Source organism: Schistocerca serialis, chromosome 5, assembly GCF_023864345.2.
Source record: "Schistocerca serialis cubense isolate TAMUIC-IGC-003099 chromosome 5, iqSchSeri2.2, whole genome shotgun sequence".
NCBI classification, from domain to species: Eukaryota; Metazoa; Arthropoda; class Insecta; order Orthoptera; family Acrididae; genus Schistocerca; species Schistocerca serialis.
In genome coordinates this window covers 680,371,935-680,390,668 of record NC_064642.1, presented here as the reverse complement: position 1 = coordinate 680,390,668, position 18,734 = coordinate 680,371,935, and the positions used below count along the sequence as shown (strand labels likewise).

Here is an 18,734-nt window from a genome sequence, read left to right as displayed (position 1 = left end):
CACTTTTGTATCCCTGATGACTGCATGACACAAAGCTTTACGCCTCGCTTGGGTCCGTCAAAAACAACATTGGACTGTTGAAGACCTGAAACACATTTAGCGTATTCCCGTCACTTGCTGACACCAGTTGACATCACAGCAGCTTAGAAGAGTGCTCCACCTACCGTCTTCGAAGGATGCCATGGGTATAACAAGTCTTATTGTATTTTATCCTTATAAGCATTTTGTCATATTTCATTGTCAATCTTGTAAGGTTTCAATTAATTTCTAAATTAAATTACACGTCTGATGATGGTCACATATGTTCTTGTAGCATACGTGGTGCGATCAAGACTGAGATTTAAAAAGAAAATTTTTTTGGAAACATGTTGCCTGAGTTTCTTTTCAAATAGTACCGAGCGGATGGACGTGTACCGGTTATGGAGACAACCTCAAAATCCATGCGCGCTGCATGTCAGCAGGTGGCTGTTCAAGCTGGTGGAGGTTCTGTGACAGTATGGGGCGTGTTCAGTTGGAGTGATACGGGACCCTCGATACGTCTAGATACAACTTTGACAGGTGACACCTACGTAAACATCCCATGTGATAACCTCCATCCATTAATGTGCATTGTGCATTTCGACGGACTTGGGCAATTCCAACAGATCAATGCGACGCCCCACACTTCAGAATTGCTACAGAATCGCTCCAGGAGCACTCTTCTGAGTTTAAACACTACTGCCGGCCACCAAACTCCGCAGACATTAATATTATTGAACATATATTGGATGCCTTGCAATTTGTTATTCTGAAGAGATCTCCACCCCTGGTACTCTTACGGATTTATGGACAGGCCTGCAGGATTCATGGAGTTAGTTCCCTCCAGCACTACTCCAGAAATTAGTCAATGCCACATCGTGATGCGGCACTTCTGCGTGCCCACGGGGGCACTACACTATATTAGGCAGGTGTACCAATTTTTTTGGCTCTCCAGTGTATGTAGCTTTCTAAATGACGTTTCTAGCTGTGATCTACAGAGACCTGGAAGTGAACAAAAGCGCGGTAAGCCGTTGGGCGATGCGTCTCTCATCACTGCAACAAGGTCGAGCAATCTCGCGCGTGGCGGCCGGCCTCACACAGTTGACTCCTGCAGTTTTGGAATGTGCGGTAACACTCATTTTAAGTCTCCGACGGAGCACAATGAAACATTTCGCTGCTTAGCTGGAAGTCTATGTTGGTAGTGCTGACACAGTCCACCAGTTCGGGTACTCAAGGGTATGTGCCCACTGGGTGTCCAATGAGTGATGCTCTTCGCGGGAAGCAGTACATGGATGGTGGGGAGTTCGTTGATGCAGCAAGACGCTGGCTCCGCAAGTCGAGTAGTAAAATGGTATCATATGGGCATACACGCTCTCCCAGTAACGTGGAGTAAGGCGTCACATTGAACGGTGCGTATCTCGAAAAGTATGGTTTTGTACCTAAAAGACTGGGGAATAATATGTTGTATTGGAATCCTGAACAAAACCAACCTGCTTTCAGGAAAAAAGTGTTAGTCTACTTACTGAAGGCCCCTCGCACATTTTACGAGTGTGCAGTCACTCCCTGTCAGCTTAACAGCCATTAACACTCTTCCTCTTGCCTGGTTCGTTTACAAACCTTTTCAGAAGTTTCATAAAGCAGTTTGTCTCGAAAAGAAATTTGTGACAAGTTTCATGAGCTGTTGACTGACAATACAGTACACAGGTCATAAAATTTTCGCTAGAAACAGATGCAGTATTGGGTGACCCTGACACAGCGTAACAATACCGCTAATACACACAGAATATAGAGATTGACAAAATCATTCTTGATCCCTACGAATGTGGCTATGTATTTATTCAAAATACGAGGGCTATCCAAAAAGTACATTACGTTTTGGAATTAAAAATAAATAAAGTATTGGAAATTTTTTAAATTGTATACAGATGAAAGCCACACTTAAATACTACTTTTCTACATAGTTGCCATTTAAATTAAGGCGCTCATCGTAGCGATGGACGAGCTTGGAAATTCCTTCGTCGTAAAATTCGGCCGCCTGCGCCTTCAACCACGTGGTTACCTCTTCTTGAAGCTGTGCGTCGTCATTAAAACGCTGCATAGCCAACCACTTCTTCATTGCTGGGAATAAGTGGAAGTCGCTCGGTGCCAGGTTGGGACTGTACGGCGGATGAGGAAACGACTCCCACTTAAAAGATTCGAGAACTTCACGAGTGGCATTTGCCGTGTGGGCCCGGGCGTTGTCGTGAATCAGCAAGATCTTTGAGCCCAACTTTCCCCTGCGCTTGTTTTGTATTGCTCTTCTGAGGTTGTGCAGAGTTTGGCAATGCCTTTGAGAGTTTATTGTGGTGCCTCTTTCTAGGAAATCCACAAAAATCACACCTTTTCTGTCCCAAAAGACAGTCGCCATCACCTTCCTTGCCGACATTGTCTGCATGCATTTCTTGGGTTTTTGGGGGAAATTTGTGTGTCCCCACTGCACTGAATGCAATTTTGTCTCGCAGTTCACATGCTTAACCCATGTTTCGTCACCAGTAACGATGCGATGCGATCGAGTAATGAGTCGCTATCTTTCTCGTAAGCGTCCAAAAACGTTAACGCTGCAGCCATTCGCTGATTTTTGTGAATCTCTGTCAAGATTTTTGGTATCCATCTTGCACAAAACTTGTGATAACCAAGCTTTTCGGTAATGATTTCGTGCAACAAACTTCGTGAAATTTGTGGAAAACTCATAGAGAGTTCCGTTATTGTGAAACTACGGTTTTCACGGACCGCGGCATCGCCTTTTTCGACAAGTTCGGCAGTCACTATGCTGGGTCTTCCACTTCGCTCTTCGTCGTGAACGTTAGTTCGGCCATTTTTAAATTTTATGACCCATTGACGCACTCCACCTTCAGTGATTATGTTGTCCTCATACACTTCACAAAGCTGCCGATAGATTTCTATCGGTGTACAGTTTTTTGCAGTCAGAAACCATATTACAGCACGCACGTCACACTTCGCGGCATTTTCAATTAACGTTGACATTTCAAACTGTCACAGTAACTCAACGGAGTACAGCACGAACCTCTCACTAGCACGGCAGGATGCCGACTGAGCGGCGGAATGCCATGACACCAAGATGGCCGCGTTAGCCCCGCCCCTAACGGACACAAACGAAAACGTAATGTACTTTGTGGATAGCCCCCGTAGTTTCCCCTGAATCAAAACATAGCTAAAATCATTTAAAAAGTTTAGTCCTTTTTGGAACTGCATTTAGTACTGTTGTACAATTTTGTTGGACGTTCTCAGTTGCATGCTAATTGTGTCCTTTCATTGCCACCTTCACTTTGGAGAGCAAGAAGTCAGCTGGTGCCAATCCCGTGAGCACGGTGGGTGGTCCAGGACTATGATCAGTTTGCTAGCCAGAAACGCTCACACAGTCTTCACTTCGGGGGCTGGATCACTGAAGTCGAGGAGCGACCTGCAACCTGCCTCTCGGTATTCGATGAAATCTCGACCACAAACGATGAAGGTCTCAAAAAACTTGATGTTACCTCGATGCTCTACCGTCGTTTTCTGTGTCAGACATGTACCGTTACGTTTGCGGTTAGGACGCCTGCTGCAGTGATCTTGCACATGCTTTCGTTAAAACTTCAAGGATCCTAACTTCACAATTCGCTACGAGATAGCTCTGTAGTTTGGAATTTCATGCAAGCAGTACTACCGGGACGCACTATGTATGTCTCCAGTAAGAAATACAAGGTAGTTATTCCGAAACTTCCGCTCCTTTAGAGGGCCTGCATGGAAAACAAGTGATCGCTGGGCAAAGATACCTTGTGGAAAAGCTTGGGACGACGGGAGGAAGAGAAATAACGAATAAACCATTAAAGGAGAAACATTTTAATTTCCACATGAGACGGTGATATTTGGTAACTGCATACTGAGTATGTGTTACAGTTTACACACGTTCCTGAATGTGACTACCAGCTGCATCCACAAGTAAATGGTTCAAATGGCTCTGAGCACTATGGGACTTAACGTCTATGGTCATCAGTCCCCTAGAACTTAGAACTACTTAAACCTAACTAACCTAAGGACAGCACACAACACCCAGCCATCACGAGGCAGAGAAAATCCCTGACCCCGCCGGGAATCGAACCCGGGAACCCGGGCGTGGGAAGCGAGAACGCTACCGCACGACCACGAGATGCGGGCATCCACGAGTAATATGAAGTATGTACATATACCATTTTGTTCGCAACACTTAGACCATGGAATGTTCAGCTATCGTCGGACAGATCGTGCGCTGCTTGAACATCGCACATTACGTGCAATACTCTCAGCCACGAGACGTCGGCCTCTCTTAGGAGAAATTCCCAAACCACTAAGTAATTCGAATTTCCGAATATGTTTTTGGGAAAAAACACTGTTGTTGTTCAAACTCTATAGTGTGGCGCATATCTGTTTACCGAAACTAACAGCTGTGCTATAGGGTCCAGAAATGAAAGTATGTAGTATATGTAGGGGTTTTAAAGATAATCGCACTTGTACTAATGACATATCTGGCATATATGACCGGATATGCTTATCCGACAGAGGCTTATATTTCATACCAGCATGATGTGTTTTGACATATAAATAAGTTTTTGTACTTGGAAATGGTGTAAGGCCGAAATCTATATCGTATAACAGTAAAATAAAAAATATTGGTGTCAAACGGTGGCAGAATTATTTAAAAAAGTGTGTATTCGGCATGACCAGTGTGATATCTTGATAACATTAAAGAACCTGTGGAAAAATGTCGCCTTTAGACAGATGTTTACCGCGGTATAAGTTGCAAGGAAACGCTAGACAGCTGAGAGAGTATGGTGTATTTTCAGAGATGACGCTAAATTCGAAATGATGCTGAGAATTATCGGTTAGATTACAGCATGTGTTCTTCTAGAGTCTGCCTGTTACATATTTCAGGTACATATCGGTAGTTTTACTATGGGATGTGAAATGAGCACGTGAAATCTGTTGTCCAAGACAGTGGTATATTAACGCATGTTGAAAGAGTTGTGACAAGCAAATTCCTTTATTGATGGTATCAAATACAGTGCTTAAAAGTAGTCTCACAAATTAGGACACAGAATGATCTACACATCGTACTTCTCAACATCGAAATTGATTGTATGCTTAGAACAGTCCATTGTATAAAGCTATTTTACTCTTGACAACAATCAAACAGAATGATTTTTCATAGTTTCATTCAGCAGGATCGGCGCCCATATAAGTATTTTATATTACTTGAAGACAGTTTCAATTCGAAATTGATAGTAAATAAAGTAGGTTTTCTTAGAAGCTCAATGTGTTGCATAAAAATTTTCCTCAAACGTCCGTTAGTTGTGGCCACTACCTATACAAAGATAAATACAAGACTAATTATGTGTATTTTAGAATAAAACTTGGAAGTGTTAACCAGTATGCTTCGAGATTTTTCAGTACCCTAGAGTGGCCCTTGCAGTTCTCAAGCACGGTCACAGTCTGTGAGCGACTCCCTTCAGAGCAGATGCACTTATCTGACTGTAATTTTTATGATTTGTCGAGCACATCACATACCCGTCGTGTAATTTTTTGTGTCAAATGGGAACGGTCCTTTCTTTCTAGACCTCTATTTCCCTTTACGTTGTCACAGTGTTCAGGCTAGAGAAATTTCGACAGTATTTCTTTTCTACTTGTAACTGCTATAAAAATATTCGAACGTCCACGGACTAGTGTTTTCCAGATTTTCTAGGGGGTAAAATTTCTGTTTCTGCGCTTCATGTGTTATTATTCGTAGGATTTTCTATCATATTGATTATTAATGTCGAATATTTTTCGTATCGTTCTTCGTAAAGAGGGAGCAACGATTGAAACGAGACATTTTTTATTTCGGATATATTTTTCGTGGAGTGCCGTAGACTTAGGAACCTGGAAACTTTTGTTTTCCCTCGTCACATATCGCACGGTCCATCGCTTCAGACTGTCTGTCGTCTGCTGTGTATGAACGCTTTTGCGGAGACGGCGAGCTTGGACGTGGGTGCAGATAAAGAAAAAAGTCATTCCAATATGTGTAGCCATAATGCAAGAAATATTGCAGAACATCTCGTGTGCACCGGCGACTATTCTAGCTCTCACGCGCACGTACATTAAAAAAAACGTGTTGGACGGGGGAGGGAGGGGGGGGGGGAGCACAGAAGAGAGAGTACAGCAGAGAGCGAGAGAGACAGGAAGAAAGGGAGAGGGAGGGGCCGTGACAAGTACTCCTCGTTTAAATTTGGAGGCTGCGGCTGCCGTTGCTGTTCCTGCGGCCGCGACGGCTCCGGCGACGTGGCAGAACAATATCACAAATTACGCGCCCGCCTTTCTTCGTGACACAATACTCGCGTAACATGAATATTCAGGCGGGCGAGCTCGCGGCAAATAAAAGTCGCCATGTGTACCGGCGCGTCCCCCGCGGCGGCCACACACGCGCTCCACGGGCGACGCCGCCCCCGTTAACGTCCGCCGCTGTCGAGACGGGGCGGGACCCACAATTTGCGCTTCGAACTCTCTTTAATCCCCGCGACTGGTAACCGCATTAGAAGCCCCAAGGCTTTCACCTTCAGCTGGTTCCGAATCAACGATTTTTACAGCGCCAAACAGGTCCGCCAGGACGTGAAACTGCCGAACGTAAAAATGTGTTCTGAACACAGCACTTGACCAACCCACGACATTCACTTGCTGTTGTACAAAGTGACACCTAAAAAGAAATTGAACCTTTTTTGTTTTTATGGTCAACGTAGACTGGTTTCATGCAGTTCTCAGTACTAGAGAATCTCTTCATCTCGGCGGAACTATTGCAACCTAAATCCACGCGAACCTGCTTGCTGTAAACATACCTCTGTATCCCTCTATTGTCGACCTGTACATCGTTCCGTTAAGTAACGTGTCAACTATGTTGATATATTCCTTTTATACAATAATATAGGAGTGTTCGTCATTTATACAGGCTGACTCAAAAGTACTTTTGCAAACTCTGAGGACAAGTTGCGTGTACCAAAATAAGAGCAAAAATTCATGTAAGTATTTGTCGGAAAATCTTTCCTTTTCATGTTATTAACCGAACTTTACGTTAACGGCATGTCAGGTATAACGTAATACTCTTGTTGAAAAGGCTTGGTCTCGGAATTGTTACAGTTCGTGTTAGACTGATTTTCCCATGACAATAACTCCCAACTTTGAAGATAAAGAAGTCAGTTAACATATTTTGCGTATTTACATTCACTGATATTATATCGTATAACATACCTTACTTAGGCACGAACTATTCATTGCAAAAAAGAGAATTGCATGTGGGGTCTACGCACCTAAATTTTGCAGATGTCTCTATGAGCAGCTGGGAATAGTAACCACAGACACACAGAACACTTATTCACTTATGAAATTTGTTAAAATCCATATGATTTTGAGAGTAACAGAGATAGTCACAACACTAAAAGGGAAAACGATCTGGAATATCATTTAATGAATCTAACTTTGGCGCAAATAAGTGGTCAAATATGCAGCTATAAGAAAGATTAAGAATGTGCTCACGAAAATAAAATGTCTATATCAGGGATTTTAATATGTAGATTAAGGCGGTATCTCCTTGAAAACTCCTTCTATATCATCGGAGAATTTTTGAATAGAAATGTGAGGTACCTTTTACAAAGAAAAACTGTAAATGTTCGGTATGTAGATATAAAATACAGTTTGCATTTATCTATCATATTTTACGTTTGTGTGTTTATCATTTATCTTGAATAAAACCCATCGAACAGGTAACTAGCTACGATTTCTATACACAGCCTTTTCCTCCTCCTCCTTCTCCTCCTTCATTTCTTGCATTCCTAAATTAAATATTCATTAACGGATTGGTAATGGAAGACCAGTTTAAAGGCATGCACATTCTTCCGGCCGCAGTAGTTTGAATTTTTATCCCTGGGGACACCTTAAATAACTGGTTAACGTCATGGAAGCCTAAGAAACCCTCCGACTCTCTCAAGGGACGCTTTAACCGGTGTGACGGTCGATGCTTCGGTGACTCTACACACTGAGCAGCCACAGCGTTATGACCACCGTCCTACTGTCGACAAAAACCCGTCTACTGGAAAAAGCGTCACCTGGCGAGGGATGACTGCTAGTCAGACACACCACTGGGCACGTAGTATCAGTGAGCTTGCTGACCCTGTGTGGAATGGGGAAGGCGTGCGGTCTATCTGAGCCTGATTACGTGAATGCTTGCCGTATGTTCTCCCGGACATGTCCGAAAGGACAGACACCACTCAGAATCCGCACATTTTACACATTGTATGTAAACTGAAGGTAGCGAGGGGCAGAAACGAAAGGAAAGGAATGGGATCGCTGTCGTCAGCTGCATCCAGACATTACTCGGAATCAGCGGCGACGAGTGAAAATGTGTACTGGACCGGGATTCGAACCCGGGACCTGCTGCTTACTAGGCAGATGCGTTAACCACTGTGCCATCCGGGACACAGCGTTATAACAACTGCGTGAACTGCCTCGGCACGCCTCACGGCCGATGCACAGTTCCCTCGAGCGCCACAGGAGGTGGGATGTACGAGGGCTATCCACAAAGTACATTACCTTTTTGGAATTAAAAATAAATAAAGTATTGGATTCTTTTTATTACATACAGATGAAAGCCACACTTAAATACTACTTTTCTACATAGTTGCCATTTAAATTAAGGCACTTATCGTAGCGATGGACGAGCTTGGAAATTCCGTCGTCGTAAAATTCGGCCGCCTGCGCCTTCAACCACGTGGTTACCTCTTCTTGAAGCTGTGCGTCGTCATCAAAACGCTGCATAGCCAACCACTTCTTCATTGCTGGGAATAAGTGGAAGTCGCTCGGTGAAAGGTGGGGACTGTACGGCGGATGAGGAAACAACTCCCACTTAAAAGATTCGAGAACTTCACGAATGGCATTTGCCGTGTGGGCCCGGGCGTTGTGAATTAGCAAGATCTTTGAGCCCAACTTTCCCCTGCGCTTGTTTTGTATTGCTCTTCTGAGGTTGTGCAGAGTTTGGCAATACCTTTGAGAGTTTATTGTAGTGCGTCTTTCCAGGAAATCCACAAAAATCAAACCTTTTCTGTCCCAAAAAAGGTAACCACGTGGTTGAAGGCGCAGGCGGCCGAATTTTACGACGAAGGAATTTCCAAGCTCGTCCATCGCTACGATAAGTGCCTTAATTTAAATGGCAACTATGTAGAAAAGTAGTATTTAAGTGTGGCCTTCATCTGCATATAATAAAGAAATTTTCCAATACTTTATTTATTTTTAATTCCAAAACGTAATGTACTTTGTGGATAGCCCTCGTATTTGTGCATCCGCAGTGAAGAAGTTGGATCCACTGCCCAGCTGAGCCAATCAAATTATATGACTGCCGTGTCTGTTCTTTCAGACATGCTGGGTCCGGTAAACATTACTCAATGCCACTGATTCCGCGTAATGTTCCGATGCAGCTGACAGCACTGATCCTTTTCCTTTCCGTTCCTTTCCTTTCATCACCTTTCCATCTTCAATTTACATATCTGAGTTTGACCGCGGGCAGATTGTGATGGCCCAGAGGCTCAGCACGAGAATTTCGGAAACTGCATGACTTGTCGGGTGTTCGAGGAGTGCTGTGGTGAGTGTCTTCTACTACTCGTGGCGAAACCAAGGTGAAACCACGTGCAGACGTCGTGGGCTTTGGAGGCCACCCCTCACTACAGATGTTGGACGTCGTAGGCTGGGCAGACTGGAGAAACAGGGCTGGCGACGAACTGTGGCGGAACTTACGTCAGGCTTTAACGCTGGGCACAATATAAGTGTGTCTGAACAGAAAGTACACCGAACACTATTCACGATGGGCTTCCGCAGCTAACTCCATAATATTAGTAACTACAACTGAAATAGGCAGGTGACCATCAGCATTTGACGTTGATGCAGTGGCAGAGCGGTGCATGGTCTGATGAATCCCGATACTTCCATCATTATGCCGATGGGAAGGTGCGAATCCGTCCTCTCCCAAGGGAACAGCTGATTTACACTAGTACTACGCGCTGGAGACAAGCTGACGGTGGCTTCATTATGCTCTGGGAAACATTCACGTGAGCATCTACGAGTCCAATGGACCTCGTGCAGGGCACTATGACGGCCAAGGTGCAAACCACGTTCACTCACTCATGACGATCATATTTCCCGACATTTTTGAATGTGATTGAGTGGTTCAAGGAACACAGTTGCGGGTTCCAGCTGATGTGCTGGCCCCCTCAAGTCGCCAGATCTGAACCCAATGGAACCCACCTGGGATGGTATTGAAAGTGGTGTCTGTGCTCTTGGTCCCCCACCCCGAAATTTATAGGAATTAGGTGACTTGTGTGCGCAGATGTGGTGCCAACTCCCTCCAGCGACCTAACAACGCTTCATTGCTTCCACGCCACGACGCATCGCCGCTGTATCCGTGTCAAAGGTGGACATACCGGCTATTAGGTAGGTGGTCAAAATGTTCTGTCTGATCAGTGGGTATGTGTGTGGAAGCAAAAGGAAGGCATTTCGAATATATATTATGAATTTCTAACTAAGGACTTTAGAACGTAAGTTCATAGGACTTCCTTTCTTGTTTTAGTGTCAGGGATCTGTTTCCAAAGTTTGAAAAAGTATTTTCGAATCTTTCATTGTAAATGACGAAATCTCCTGTCTTATTTTAGAAATGACGAAGAAACCACTACTTTTAGGAACTTTTTCATAATGCTGGGCCACAGTCATAATACATTTCTTTAAAGTCAGTAGCGCCATTACACTGTTGTTTATTTGCAGTGTTACATTTACACGTATACAATCATGATTTCGGCTTAAAAGTGCCATTACCGAGTGTTTTACGTGTTATACAGTGCCTAAGAAGACACACTGCCGTATTTAAAATGCACTGTTAGACACATTGTCTAAGGGTCGATATTTTTAATAGTGTATTTTAAATATGCTTTAAAGACACTACTTTTAGACCTGTGTCTACACATAGAATACGTAAAGATCTTTGATTTGAGGACAGTAGCTCTTAAAAGAAACGATATGCATTTACACATATGATAGTGAGCTATCATTTGAGAATGGTATAATAGACCAAAACTGCGATCATGGTGGATAAATATATTTACGAGGGCGGGCTGGAAAGTAATGCATCTGAATTTTTGATTTGAGAACTCTTAAAGATTTTTAAATAAAACCAACGTGATTAACATTCCATATCTTTATTCTTCATGCCTACATATTTATCTCTCAACACAATTATCATGGCGACGAAGGTATTTCTCCCAGCGAGAGACTAGTTTGTTGATACCGTCACTGTAGAAATTTGACTTTGGTTACGGAGCCATGACCTCACCATTGTTTGAATCCATAATCACTATCATAGTGAAGGTATACTTTAAATTTTGGAAACAGATGAAAATCGGATGGGACCAAGTCAGGATTCTATGGAGGATGATGAGGACGATAGAAATAAGGCGTCAGACTGACGCATATGTCACAGCGCTCGTGTGTGGTCTGGCATTCAGGTACTGGAGAGGGTATTCCATGTGTGAATGAACTCATCAAATTCGGAACTCGATTACCGAGTGCACGCAACAACATATTTACTTTACACACCGCCATGTTACACGCTAGAATTCGGAGACCTCTAGCAGCAGTGGGCTGCTGCAGATACGTAGAGATGTAAGAGGTGTAGAATAAGGTTGTAAATTTTAAATAACAGTTTTATTTGAAAATGGTTAAGAGTTTTCACATAAGAAATTCGGAAGCATTGCTTCTTAGTACTACGTTTTAATAACAGAACAAGTGAAACACAGTGTCCGTTCTAAAATTTCAGTGAGAGACTCGTTTCGCGTCATCAGTGAGATGATCGCAAGAGGAGAGGGTCCTCGAAAACGGATTCGCAAAGTGGCAGGAGAGCTGCGAACCACCACCACCCTCAGCCCTCATTGGGTCTCCTTTGTCCCGCTTCCGCACGCCGCCTACGCGTCGAGTCCCTTTCCTTTTATCGCGCCGTAGTTCCACCCTGGGAGCCTGCAAATTCATACCTGCAAGTTGTGCCAGTACTTAGTGGGGAATACACGAGCGGCACGGCGCTCCCGGAGCTCGCCGAACATAGTTGGTTAACTTGTCTGCATACAAGCGCCAGCAACAGGAAGAGGCGCGGGCGGCGCCGTGACACGGGTCGAGGGGGGGGGGGGGGGGGAGGGGGTTCTGCGTGGGGGCGAGGGTGGTCGGGGGCGGCGGCGGCGGCGGCGGTGGCAGATCGATCATCTGGGCGAGGCTCGGCTCGGCTCGGCTCAGACAGCGGGCCGGCGCCTTACTCCCGCTGATTACTCAGACACGGCCGCCGGAAGCTCCCCGCTGCCGCCCCCCGCTGCCACCCCTGCCACCCCCGCCGTCGTCCGGGCCTGCCCCGATGCGACACCTCGCCTCGCGACTCTGTCACCACCTCCGTGGATTGCCGCCTCCAACCGCAAGTCCTCGGTCTCCAACTGTGTCGGCCTCTGCTCAGTGCCCGCACCTGTCTAGATGCTGAAGTTTCAGTGTCTGATGAGAACAGGGCACAGCACAGGACGTCGTTGCAGTGAGAGGCGTTCACTCTTAGTAGCTGCAACGATACACTGCGGCCAAATTACGAGGGCTACTTTTTTTCAAGGCTCGACCAGTCGTGAAAATACGATAAGGTTTTGTGTAGATGTGTTGCACAGTGTCTCCAGTAAGCCCGTCCTTCCTGTCATTCCGCCCCTTTCAGTTCCTAGCACACAGTTAGGTCGTGAAAATGCCTGAATTTTTGTTTTTTTTAGCCTGTTGGCTTTCGGCAGGTGTCTATTCAGCCATCTCATCGGCGAAATGTCTACTACGATGATACGAACGTTAGGACAACAACAACCAGTCTCGGAGTGGAGAAGATCTCGTAACTGGCCGGGAATCGAACCTGAGCCTCTTCGACTGGTAAGCCGCCGCGCTGACCTAGCAGCTACCGAGGTGGACGCCTAGAACCGTGGCCCCACCAAGCCTGAAGTGCGTGCTGTCACGCTATTTCTTTATTCTGAGGCGTTATGCCTGATTTCATGCAGACAACACAACGTAAACGTCATACATAACAGCAAAGTGCGGCAATAGAGCAGGAACTTTATATCAGGAGTTACTGGCGTTCATGATGCAGGTGGTCAGGAAAAAAGGCGAATGCCAACCGACGATCTCGTTCAGCGAGTGGATCACACGATCCGAAAAAATCATGTCCGAAGGACAATTCCGAACAAACGAACAGGAATGTTGTCATCAGACGTTGTCCCTGTTCATGACAACGCTCGACCACAATTTGCAGCGCAACAAAGAAGCTCGTTCAGTGTTTCGATGCGGAGTGTTTAATCACCAACCACACAGCCCGGAATCTGCTCCCGATGTTCATCTCTTTGTTTTCTGGAAGAGCTGTTTATGAGGACAGCATTTTGGCAGAGAGCTGCAGACCAGCGTGGCGAACTCGTGTTTCAGGACAGGCGGCTGCCACTATGTCGAGGGTGTTGCAATGTTCGTGCGAAATTACGACAAATGTCTAAGTCGGGGCAACGACTATGTTTTAGAAAGCATCGCTCCTGCGAAACACAGCTTGCTCTTTCCTCAGATATCGTGCGAAAATGGTTCAAATGGCTCTGAGCACTATGGGACTCAACTGCTGTGGTCATAAGTCCCCTAGAACTTAGAACTACTTAAACCTAACTAACCTAAGGACATCACACACATCCATGCCCGAGGCAGGATTCGAACCTGCGACCGTAGCGGTCGTGCGGTTCCAGACTGTAGCGCCTTTAACCGCTCGGCCACTTCGGCCGGCTAGATATCGTGCGAATCATGGGGGAAGGGTAACAGGTAGATTCGGTACACCTGGATTTCTGCAAATGCGTTTGACAAGTACTGCACTGTAGATTGTTAACGAAGGTATGAACAAACGGAATAGGTACGTGTGTGGCTCCAAGAAGTAACAGAACACAGTATGTTGTCATTGTCGGAGCGTATTCATCAGACACAAGGGTATCGTCAGGAGTGCCCAGGGAATTGTGTCTGGAACCCTTACCATTCTCCTACATAAATGGTCTGACGGACAGGGTGAGCAGCAGTCTGCATAGGTTTTCTGATACTGCTGATGTGTAGGGAAATATGTCGTCATTGACTCACTATAGGAGGATACAACATGACTACGACAAAATATCTAGTTGGTGTAATAAATGGCACCTGGCTCTAAATGCAGAAACATGTAAGTTACTGTAAATGAGTAGGAAAAACATTCCCATAACTTTCAATTACAGCATTAGTAGTGGGCGTAACGTTGCAAGGCGATTTGAAATGGAACGAGCATGTGAGAATTGTAATAGGAATGGGGAATGGTCCACTTCTGTTTACTGGGAGAATTTTAAGAAAGCGTGGTTCATCTGTTAAGAGCTGCGATTATAGAACCCTATTGTGACGCTTTTTTTGAGCACTTCTCGAGTGTCTAGGACTCCACCAGATCGGAATACATAGAAAGACATCGAAACAATAAAGAGGCGAGCTGCGAGATTTGTTACAGGTAGGTTCGATCTACACGAGAGTGTCACGGAAATGCTTCTGGAACTCAAACAGGAGTCCATGGAGGCAGGCGACATTCTTATCGAGGAACAGCACTGAGAAAATTTAGAGAATCAGCATTTGAAACCAGCTGCAGAACTCATACTGCCATCAACGTACATTTCGCGTAATGACCACGAAGATATCGAGAGGTTGTAACAATGGAAAATTGTACTGAAATGCAGGAGGATCTGCAGCGAATTGACGCATAGTGCAGGGAATGGCAATTGAATCTCAATGTAGACAAGTGTAATGCGCTGCGAATACACAGAAAGATAGATCCTTTACCATTTAGCTACAAAATAGCAGGTCAGCAACTGGAAGCAGTTAATACCATAAATTATCTGGGAGTACGCATTAGGAGTGATTTAAAATGGAATGATCATATAATATCGATCGTCGGTAAAGCAGATGCCAGACTGAGATTCATTGGAAGAATCCTAAGGAAATGCAATCCGAAAACAAAGGAAGTAGGTTACAGTACGCTTGTTCGCCCACTGCTTGAATACTGCTCAGCAGTGTGGGATCCGTACCAGATAGGGTTGATAGAAGATATAGAGAAGATCCAACGGAGAGCAGCGCACTTCGTTACAGGATCATTTAGTAATCGCGAAAGCGTTACGGAGATGATAGATAAACTCCAGTGGAAGACTCTGCAGGAGAGACAATCAGTAGCTCGGTACGCGCTTTTGTTAAAGTTTCGAGAACATACCTTCAACGAAGAGTCAAGCAGTATATTGCTCCCTCCTACGTATATCTCACGAAGAGACCATGAGGATAAAATCAGAGAGATTAGAGCCCACACAGAGGCATACCGACAATCCTTCTTTCCACGAACAATACGAGACTGGAATAGAAGGGAGAACCGATAAAGGTACTCAAGGTACCCTCCGCCACACACCGTCAGGTGTCTTGCGGAGTATGGATGTAGATGTAGATGTAGATAAGATACGAGATATTAGGTCTCACACGGAGGCATACAGATTGTCATTTTGCCTCACTCTATTATTTTGTTCCCAAGCTCCGACACATCAGGAAATGAAAACCACAGTGAAAATAAAAGCTATTTCATTTGATATAATTAGATACACATTATACATACATCCACATCTACATATACACTTGCAGTCCACTTTATGGTGCATAGTGGTGGCCATCTTGCACCACTACTAACCAATTCCTTTCCAGTTCCTTGTACACGATCTGTTTGTGGGTGGAACAGGAAAGGAATGACTAGTAGTGTTACTAGGTGCCCTCCACCATTCACCATATCGTGGATTACCAATGCATATGTAGATCTAGAAGTAGCGAGAATGTGTATCTACAATACTGGCCACTAAAATTGCTATACCAAGAAGAAATGCAGATGATAAACGGGTATTCATTGGACAAATATGTTATACTAGAACTGACATGCGATAACATTTTCACGCAATTTGGGTGCATAGATCCTGAGAAATCAGTACCCAGAAGAACCACCTCCGGCCATAATAACGGCCTTGATACGCCTCGGCATTGAGTCAAACAGAGCTTGGATGGATTGTACAGGTACAACTGCCCATCCAGCTTCAACACGATACCACAGTTCATCAAGAGTAGTGACTGGCGTATTGTGACGAGCCGGTTGCTCGGCCACCATTGACCAGACGCTTTCAGTTGGTGAGAGATCTGGAGAATGTGCTGGCCAGGGCAGCAGTCGAACATTTTCTGTATCCAGAAAAGCCCGTGCAGGACCTGCAACACGCGGTCGTGCATTATCCTGCTGAAATATAGGGTTCCGCAGGGATCGAATGAAGGGTAGAGCCACGGGTTGTAACACATCTGAAATGTAACGTCCACTGTTCAAAGTGCCGTCAATGCAAACAAGAGGTGACCGAGAAGTGTAACCAATGGCACCCCATACCATCACGCCGGGTGATACGCCAGTATGGCGATTACGAATACACGCTTCCAATGTGCGTTGACCGCGATGTCGCCAAACACGGATGTGCCAACATGATGCTGTAAACAGAACCTGGATTCATCCGAAAAAATGACGTTTTGCCATTTGTGTATCCAGGTTCGTCGTTGAGTACACCATCGCAGGCTCTCCTGTCTGTGATGCAGCATCAAGGGTAACCGCAGCCATGGTCTCCGAGCTGATAGTCCATGCTGCTGCAAACATCGAACTGTTCGTGCAGATGGTTGTTGTCTTGTTAACGTCACCATCTGTTGACTCAGGGATCGAGACATGGCTTCACGATTCCTTACAGCCACGCAGATAAGTTGCCTGTCATCTCGACAGCTAGTGATACGAGGCCATTGGGATCCAGCATGGCGTTCCGTGTACCCTCCTGAACCCACCGATTCCATATTCTGCTAACAGTCATTGGATCTCGACCTACGCGAGCAGCAATGCCGCCTTACGATAAACCGCAATCGCGATAGGCTACAATCCGACCTTTATCAAAGTCGAAAACGTGATGGTACGCATTTCTCCTCCTTACACGAGGCATCTTAACGACCTTTTCGGCAGGCAACGCCAGTCGACTGCTGTTTATGTTTGAGAAATCGGTTGGAAACGTTCCTCATGTCAGCACGTTGTAGGTGTTGCCACCGGCGCCAACCTTGTGTGAATTCTCTGAAGAGCTAATCATTTGCATATCACAACATCATCTTCCTGTCGTTTAAATTTCGCGTCTGTAGCACGCCATCTTCGTGGTGTGTCAATTTTATTGGCCAGTAGTGTAAATATATTAAATGAAATATGTTTTATTTTCACTGTGGTTTCCATTTCGTGATGTGTCGAAGTTTGGAGGAAAAAAAAGTGTAGCCCTGACAAAAGTACGTCGGAAGATATCTCACGCACCTTAACATAGGCAAGTCAACTTACACCATCTGCCCCAGGTGGGGATGATGTAAGTTGGGCTGCCCGTCTTCTGGCGCATGAAATTATTTTCCGCTGCAGTTTTATTTTGCGCCCCGTGTGTAATTCCCATATATTCCTTAGATTGCCGTTTCCGTGGTGGCAACAGCCAGTATCGGGAGCACTAATCCTGTCACTTGGAAGGCGACGCATTTGCGTATCAGCCGCGGACGGCGACACCGACGTCCAAGTTGGAGGCGCTGCTGAGAGCTTCCAAGGAGGCCCCACCTCCACGCACCCGCGCAGAATCAACAAATTCAAAAGGCAAACTTCAGCGCCACCGCTGCCGCCTGCGACGCCCCCGCTAACTTTTTAAAGAGTTGGCGCGCCCGATTCGACTCCGCTGCTTCGTTTTACGGTCCTTTCATGATCCGGTCACAGTCTCTGCGTGCGGCGGTGTAAATTTAGGTCCGCCGGACGCCGGGGCCAAGGTGGAGACGGCGGCGTTGGCATCATGTTTTTGTTATGAATGGAAGATAATTTTACGCTGCGAGATGGGAGGTACAAAGAAGTTTCCACCTTTATTCTATATTGAGAACCTCTATTTACAACATAGTGAAATTTAAGCTGTACAACGTTTGAGATGAACCGAAGAAAGATCAACTGGTGTAGAGTAGCAGAAAATTGAACATCAAAATTTGGGACAGTGTGGTAGATAAAGAGAAGGAATCTTCGTACGTGGCCGGCCGGAGTGGCCGTGCGGTTCTAGGCGCTACAGTCTGGAACCGCGTGACCGCTACGGTCGCAGGTTCGAATCCTGCCTCGGGCATGGATGTGTGTGGTGTCCTCAGGTTAGTTAGGTTTAAGTAGTTCTAAGTTCTAGGGGACTGATGACGACAGCAGTTAAGTCCCATAGTCATCAGAGCCATTTCTTCGTACGTTGGCAGCACAATAATGCATGAACGAAAAAGCAAACAGTCTTAGTTGCTGACGCTATACTACATGTGGAAGTTGGGTCTTGTTGTGTATGTCGCAGCAGCCACGGTAAGTTGTATGGAATTTAATGCGAAGTCTGGCAGCTCGTTCTAATTGTAGAATAATGTAACTCAGTGCAGGTGAGTAGGGAAAAAAGTCTTATAATGTGGGAATACAGTATTAGAGGTGTGCTGCATGACGCTGTAATGTCGTTTAAATATCTAGGAGTAAC

At 45.3% G+C, this 18,734-nt stretch overlaps 1 non-coding gene across 1 annotated transcript; it reads right to left on the bottom strand.

Annotated features, from left to right (window-relative positions):
• Positions 1-8,458: 8,458 nt before the first annotated feature.
• On the bottom strand, positions 8,459-8,533 carry Trnat-agu (transfer RNA threonine (anticodon AGU)). Its single transcript has one exon. It is a non-coding gene; the product is annotated as a tRNA-Thr (tRNA).
• Between the last annotated feature and the right edge of the window lie 10,201 nt (positions 8,534-18,734).